The sequence below is a fragment of the Lemur catta genome, chromosome 17, assembly GCF_020740605.2.
Source record: "Lemur catta isolate mLemCat1 chromosome 17, mLemCat1.pri, whole genome shotgun sequence".
NCBI lineage: Eukaryota > Metazoa > Chordata > Mammalia > Primates > Lemuridae > Lemur > Lemur catta.
Genome location: NC_059144.1, coordinates 1,036,749 through 1,044,437, shown reverse-complemented (window position 1 = coordinate 1,044,437; position 7,689 = coordinate 1,036,749). Strand labels below are relative to the sequence as shown.

General features: G+C 47.5%; 1 pseudogene; it reads right to left on the bottom strand.

The window, feature by feature from the left end:
- Window positions 1-4,809: 4,809 nt before the first annotated feature.
- On the bottom strand, window positions 4,810-6,318 carry LOC123622812 (annotated as a pseudogene).
- Window positions 6,319-7,689: the final 1,371 nt, after the last annotated feature.

The following is a 7,689-nucleotide window of genomic DNA, read 5'->3' as shown; positions in this document are numbered from 1 at the left end:
GTTATTTTTTATTAAAGAGTAGACACTGTAATTGAAAATTGTAGAGAAGATTTGCAATTCTGGATGCTGCTACCATCCTCCAAAGAGGAATTATTTTTATTGTAGAAGGTAGTTACCGTAGGTAATGCCATCACATTGGGGGTTAGGATTTCAAATATGAATTTTGGGCAGACATAACCATTCATACCATAACATCAGACTCTCAACTGTATTTTTTGAAGTGGCAAATGCCTTTAGGGGAAATGTGGTACCAAATGTGGAGAATGGATATCTGGATTTTCCTTCGCTCCATTCTTTTTTCTCCCTTAAGTCCTTGATTAAGTTCTCTGTTATTCAAACAGATGTTTTCTATATATTTTTAAAACTTTTCTTAGGAGAATTGGTCTGAAATAAGCTATTCTGCCGTTACCAAAGGTAGAAAAAGTCTTATTTATTTTTATCTCGTAAGTATATGTACTTTGGTAAACTCCCTCTTTCCTCTTTCCCTTTGAAGATGAGGTAGAGAGTTTTTAGTTAAATTTTTTTTAAGGTCATCTCACAAATACTAACCTCCCATCATTGTTGGTAGCACAAGGGCACCATGAAAAATACTAAGATAGACACCATAGGAAGAAAGGAAAAACGTACCCCCAGGTGGCAGAAATGTCAGGTACACAAGACAGTACCCCAAAATGCCTGGACGTTCACAATGGGAAGAAAATCCTTCTGTATGGGTAGGGTCAGAAGAACTTTATGGAAAAGGTGTGCTTAATCTTGTCAAACTAAAATAAAGGGTCAGAATCTAGTTTAAAGAGAAAAGATTATTCATGGCTGGGCACAGTGGCTCTTGCCTATAATCCTAGCACTCTGGGAGGCCGAGGTGGTAGAATTGCTTAAGCTCAGGAGTTGAAGGCCAGCCTGAGCAAGAGACCCCATCTCTACTAATAGTAGAAACAATCAGATGGATGTGGTGGCACACGCCTATAGTCGCAGCTACTTGGCAAGCTGAGGCAGAAGGATTGTTTGAGTCCAGGAGTTTGAGGTTGCAGTGAGGTATGACTACACCATTGTACTCTACCTGGGGTGATAGAGCAAGACCCCATCAAAAAAAAAAAAAAAAAAGCGACAGAGGGATTATTCAAGCACAAAATTTAAGACCAGCCACCTGGAAGGCATAGATTCCAAAGAATGGAAGTCAGTGTTCCTAAGTATAGAAGTTTGGGATCATTTATACAGACAAAACTTAGGGAGGCTTAACAGAATTTCAACATCTTTCTATGTAGGGCTTAATGCAAAGTTACAAGGACCTGATGAGTTCAGATAGTCTTTCTCTTTCAGGAAAGGTATATTTAACATTCCACATGGAAGACATAATAGTCATGGGCCCTTGGGGGCCATCTGGTCTGAGGTAGGGGATAATAAAGGAGGAAGGTAATCTATAACAAAGATCAGTGATTGGAAAGGGGGAGGTCTGGTCTCTGGTCTCTTCTAGTCATTTACAGAACAAGAACAATGAGGAAGAGGGTTAATCTATAATTTTAGAAGCAGAATTGAAAACATGCTTTGTAACTAGCTCTCTAGATCTAAATTTCCCTTTAGCATAGTAAATTTAGAGGGCCCTGAGATTTTATTTTCTTTTACAAATTGGATCTTGAGGATAAGTAAAATTTTGGTGGGTTGACATAGTAGTGGGAAATATTTAAAAATGATATTTTAAATTTAGATATATGTTTAATTCTACAGCCATGAATGCCAGGCCAAGAGTTCAGACTTTTCCTTGAAGTGTTAACAATGGAAGACTTCTTCAAAAGAGTTCTTAGTTAAGGAATTAATACAAAACATGTAAAGCAGATAGCCTTGGATTGAATGAAGGGTGAGGTCTCATGACTGCTCCTAACTGGTCACTCATTCACCCAACGAGACCCTGAGGCACCTCTGTGGAACCACAGGGCTCCAGAAACCCAGAATGCACTGGCACTTCAGTGAGCTGGACAATGAGAAGAGCTGTCAGGCTCCTAGCACATAGACTATGATGCTGCACAGGGTCTCAGCAGGGAGCTGAGAATGTTAAAAAGGGTTTGAACATCCAGAACCTGTCTGGGGAGGAAGGATATTTCATGTTTCATAGTTGTACTACCTCCCCTCTTACCTGCAATGGAAATAGTCCTCTCTCTTTTTCAACAGCCCTAAATTTCCTTGGGGGATAAACATGACTATGTTAGTAAAACAAATGCCAGCTTTCCACCAACTCGTTGGGCAAGCCCTGCTGTGGGTCCCCTGGACACCACGTGAGTGGTGACCTGCAGCAATATCAGGGTTGAACTTCAGATGAGTGTTTTTTGGTCTCCCTGAGCAGATATCAACCCCAACAAGGGCAAATAGGCTGAGTCACAGGGACCCCCCAGTCTACCACCTGGTCCCAGTCACCGCCTCTCTTCCAGAAGACAAATCAACCTGGACTGCTTTTGCCTTCCAAGTAAACCTTGAACTTACCCTTGCTCACCTTCCTGTCCTCCTGGCTTTGCCCATCAAATCCGGTCCATCCTTCAGGCTTTGGTGTGTGCAGATCTCTCTCCCCCTGTCACCTGGAGACAGCGGCCTGTGCCCATGCTTTGGGACTGTCCCATGGAGCTTTGTGTGATCATGTATGAGAATGTGGCCTCATGTACACAGTCTGGTGCTTTCGATGGCATCAGGAGTTCGTAGCCCAGGCTGCACATTATAGCACCCAGGGGGCTTTTAAAAAGGCTCACTGATAGGCTCTGTCCAGTGCTGACCAGAGCCCCCCACTCTGTCCAGGCCTTGCTGTGGAGCCCCCACTCTGTCCAGCAGTGACCACGGCCCCACACTCTGTCCAGCCCTGGCTAGCGTCCAGCATCCTCAGGGCCCCCAGCTCACCTGGCCCTCACTTTCCAGCAGCCTCTCGCTCTCACACACACAAATGGCTCTGCACTCTGCCTTCCTCTAGCCCAGTGGTCCTCACAGGGTGGTCTTTGCACCACCAACAGCAGCATCACCTGGACACTTGTTAGGCACATTTACAAGCCCTACTCCAGGCCCACTGAGTCAGAAACTCCAGGGGTGGGACCCAGCAATCTGCACGGCCACAAGCCCTCCAGGGGCATCTGAAAACCTCTCATTAACTGACCCCCACCACAAGTCTGGACTGAGCCGAGAGCCCTCAGCGTGGATGGGGAGCTGGCCCCGCAGAGCAGTCTGGGCATCTCTCCCTCAGGCCAACTGTCACTTCCTTGGGCCAAGGCCAGGGCCCCTACAGGCCCCAGGACACAGGCTCTCTTCCTCCCTCCTCCCCTGTGGCCAAGAACACCAAATCCCTGTTGGTATTCTGACTTCCCTCCCTCCCTCAGGGCTGAGTTGCCAGAACAGCCTCCTAAGCAGCTCCTTTCACTCCAGAGACCAGGACACCCTCCGAGCCACCCCCAGACACCTCCAGCCCCAAATGTTCCCACAGCTGCTCTGAGCCCTGTGAGCCTGACACACACTGAGTGGCCCCCCCTGGCCCCTGCTTTCACCCGCGAAGAGGTGGAGAGGCTGCAGGTGACATGGTCACACACACAGCACAGGAGGCAGAAGCAGGGCTACTGCTGACATAGGGTCCCCAATCAGAGCCATGGTTCACCTCATGGAAATCATCTGAACTCATCTCCGATTTTATCAGGCAAACTCCCTCATCCCTGAGAGGCTGAGGCTTCTCCTAGCGCCCCACTGCCCCGGCCAGTGGCAGGCCAGGCACAGGGCCTCCTGGCGAGTCCCAGAGTGGGTGTGCTGGGGACCCCCTGCTGGGGCACAAGAAGGAAATATCCAAACCACCTGCACTCATTTTTTTCTTCTCATTGTTTTTTCATTTATATCTTAATATATATTTTAAATACAGTATAACATGTTACATTTTTTTACAATAATTTGTTACTCTTGGTGGAGCAAGATCAAAAGTTTGGCTACCACTGTCCTAAAGAATTGTGCTGTTCAGATGGGCATGTGTCTTCCCTGAGTCGACCCCGGGGAAGGAGGCTGCAGCTCCCGCCTTCCTCCATCCCAGATCCACACTTCCAGGAGGCAGCCCAGGATACCGTGGGGACAGCCTCGTCTGATGCTGCTTTCTCTTGCAGACCTCCACGCCAGCCCGGAGAGAGGAGTGGCCTGTTCTCCTATTGCTCTATTCTGACCTCTGAACTGCCCTCCCTCTGCAGTGTCCTCCCCTCATCATCCTACTTCACAATGTCTCACCATCATCTCCTCCAGGAAGCCTTCCCTGAGTAGCTCCCAAGGGAGAACCCCAGTCATCTCCCCAAGGCAGCCAAGTTGTCTTCTCTTACTTTTGTGGGTTTCTTCTATCCTCCAGCGTAACTCTAGTCTTAGAACAGTGACTAAGTGATCTCAGAAAAGCCCAGCGCCCCTGAGGCCCTGCCCCATGTTTGAGGAATGTTCTTTGATGCTGAGAGTATTCCCAACCAGCCCTGTAGAAGTGCTGCAGTCCCTGAGTTCTGTTTGCCTGGAGATGCCTGCCTGGCTGTCTGTCACCCATGCATGTGTGTTCCCCCAGCAGCATGACTGTGCCTCCTTCCACCACCCAGCATCAGCATCAGTGGGAGGGGAGCTCATCTTTTTACCACTAGTTAACCAAAGTTGTCTTTCTTTTTATAACCTATTCTTTCAGACAGACTGGAAATAACAAAATTTTATCTTTTTTTTTTTGCACAGGATGATGCTTCACCAAAGTAGTTTTAAGTTCCATCCATTCAGGTTTTATGCATTTTTTATTCACTTAAAAAGGAATCGTTCAGAGGAAAGAAATTATTTTCAACAATTTCAGAACTGGTGGAAATTGGCTGTTTCACAGTAGCAGACAGTACAATCAGTATTTGCCAATGGAAGTTCTCTGTAAACACGTCCTTCCCTGTTCCGGTAAACAAGTCCCTTGTGTCTTGTGTCACTCCACTCCTCTTTCCCATAAGAATCGTAAGTCTCCCCACAGAGTCTGAGCCCATAACATAGTAATCAGCACAACTTAGGGCTGGGGTGCTGTAGCTGTTAGCATAGGAATCGCAACTCTGTTCATCATCAGTGGTGCCGTCTCCATCACCTTAGTCATATTGTCCTCATTTCTCTTATATTGGGGGTGGTGGTGGAGATCCCCACCCAGCTGGGGACACTCCTCTTGATCTTGGAGTGAGAAGTCCTCTTTTGCAACTCACTGGCTTTGGAGTGGAAAGGATTCTCCTAGGAGTTGGTGTCCCTCTTGGTACACGAACTCCACAAACTGGGCTGCGACTTCTCCCCTTCCTCTGGTAATTGCTGGGGTTGGTACATCTCTTGTATCCAAGGCGGGTTTCCCTCCAACCACTGGAAGATCTGCATTTTCTGAACCATCATTCAAATGTATTAATTCCTGGAGCTGTACTTGCCTCACCTCATCATTATAGTCAGGGATGAGAAACTTTTTTGAGTTTTCTGAAAACGTGTCATCCAGGCATAAGCTTCTGTAGGCACTTCAGTGACACAACATGGAGATGGAAGTACTTTGAAGTACTTTGGTTCTCCACTTTCCCCCAAATCTTCCTCCTTCACCTCGTCTTTCATGGAACCTTTTCCAAGGATGGACATTTTTGTCAAAGTTCCTTCTTGTAAATACTTCAGAAACTTGCCATGTGGGCCCAAAAGTTTCCCCACAAAGTTGAACTTAAGGAACTGTTTTACAGGAGTTAACACTGTGTTCCAGCTTCATGTTCTTGTTAATCACCACCTCAATGTACTTTTGTTCACCTTTGCTCTCTCCTTTTTGACACCCCCAGCCACAGAGCGTGCTTTGAAGGAGGGGTCCAGGGAGTCCCTCCGGCCATCAGCTTGGCCAAACACTTCTCTAAGCTCACTGGCTGCCCAAAGCTCAGCCTGGAAGGGAGCGGGCAGCAGCGGCTCAGCAACCTCCAAGGCGCCTCCCGTGCCAGTAGCAGAGAGACCGGCCACCTGCCATAGAAGCAGCCAAGCCTGCTGGACAGCCAGGCAGGTGTGGCTGCACAGAGGCTGGCAAGGGCTGCTCAGCCTTGATCCCCAGTGGCAGCCGAGGGCCCAGCACTGGAGACCCCTGCCTGTGGACTCTGGGTGAGGAGGAGTAGGCACGGGCTGTGCATTCAATCAGGCTGCTGGGCCATAGGCCCGGTGGGTGGCGCACTGGGGGATGCTGAGGCAGCCCGGGGCGAGCCCAGCCAGCCTGCGCAGGTGCATGACACGCGGGCAGTGGGGACAGAGCAGCCCCAACTGGCCACGCGGTCCAGAGAGCTTCATGGAGGGGTCAGTTTGTCCGTTGGCAGTTGTGCGCATGTGCAGTGACATCACATTCTGATGCGCATGCGCACTTGCTTTAACGGCTGTGCTTGGCTGTGCTTGGCTCTTCCTGGCAATTTATTCTTGTCAGTCATTAGAAACCGAGATTTTCCTTGGAGGTCATGGTCAGATCAGGTTGTCTTGATTGTACTGGGCTCCCTAGGTAGGGGATAAGCAAGAGGGTGGGGTGGGAGGTGGGGGTGAGCTGAGGTTCCTGCCAAGCCCGAAGCCGCCACCATGAGGAAGATCTTTTGCTTCGGAAGAAACAAGGTTGGGCTGCCCTCCGGCCCCTCCAGCAACCATGGCAAGACCAGAGTGGGCTTGGAAGGCAAGGCTGGTGACAGCGCCTTCCTACAGCCATGGTACCACATCCGGGAAAAAGATCTCAGCAAAATTCACCAAGCTGCCAGCGCTGGTGACTTAGGGAAATTGGATCAGATCCTTTCACTGAAGAAAAAGGCCTTGGATGCCAGAGATAGAAAGAAGAGGTAATGGGATGGCCATCCTGGGCCTGGGTGCCAGGCGGGTGTGGGGGAAACGCCCTTCCCAGACTGGCGGGAGGCCGGACTCCTGGCAGCGAGGGCGCCCAGCTGTCCTCCCTGCGGGCTCCGCAGCACCTGGGACATGGAAACCTTCTAGGCGTCCAGCGTTAAGGCCATCTTCGTGGGCAGCAGCACAAAAACAAAACCTAAGCTGGTTCCCCATCCACTCATGATTCCCCTTCTAGAACACTTTATTGCCAATTTTAGCTATTTAACTAACACAAGTATATACAGTGTTTTATTTTTAATGTACACATTTTAAAACATTGTTATATACATTATAGAAAGGTACATAATGAGAGTAATAATTTACATAATGTATCAAATTTTGGGCCAAAACATCTTTGCATGAAATTTAATATCCATTTTATGTCAATGTACATCTATGTGACTGTGTCTTTTACTCAGGGAACTTAGAAGGAAACTTTGGAGTGGGTATATGGTACCATAGTATTCAACAGGAAGACTCATTTTTCTGAAAATGTGAGCTCCTTCTATATTTATCAATTTTACATAAGCCAAAAGTATTAAGGTTTTCAAATTTTTGAGTTACACACGGTATCTCTCTTTTACTGTGTTTTGTAATGGAGTGAAGAAGGCTTGTTCGTCTAGATTTCAAAATGTGCTATTAATTTCCACAAATTAATCATTTATTAACAGTTGCAGAGACAGATAAATGAATGGAACAGAATAGAAAATCCAGAAACACCCAAATGTAGGAAAAAATTTAGAACTTGATAATGATGACAAATCCAACAAGAAAAAAAACTGGTAATTTAAAATTGGGCAAGGTACATTTTTTGCAGATCTACAAGTGACCTACACA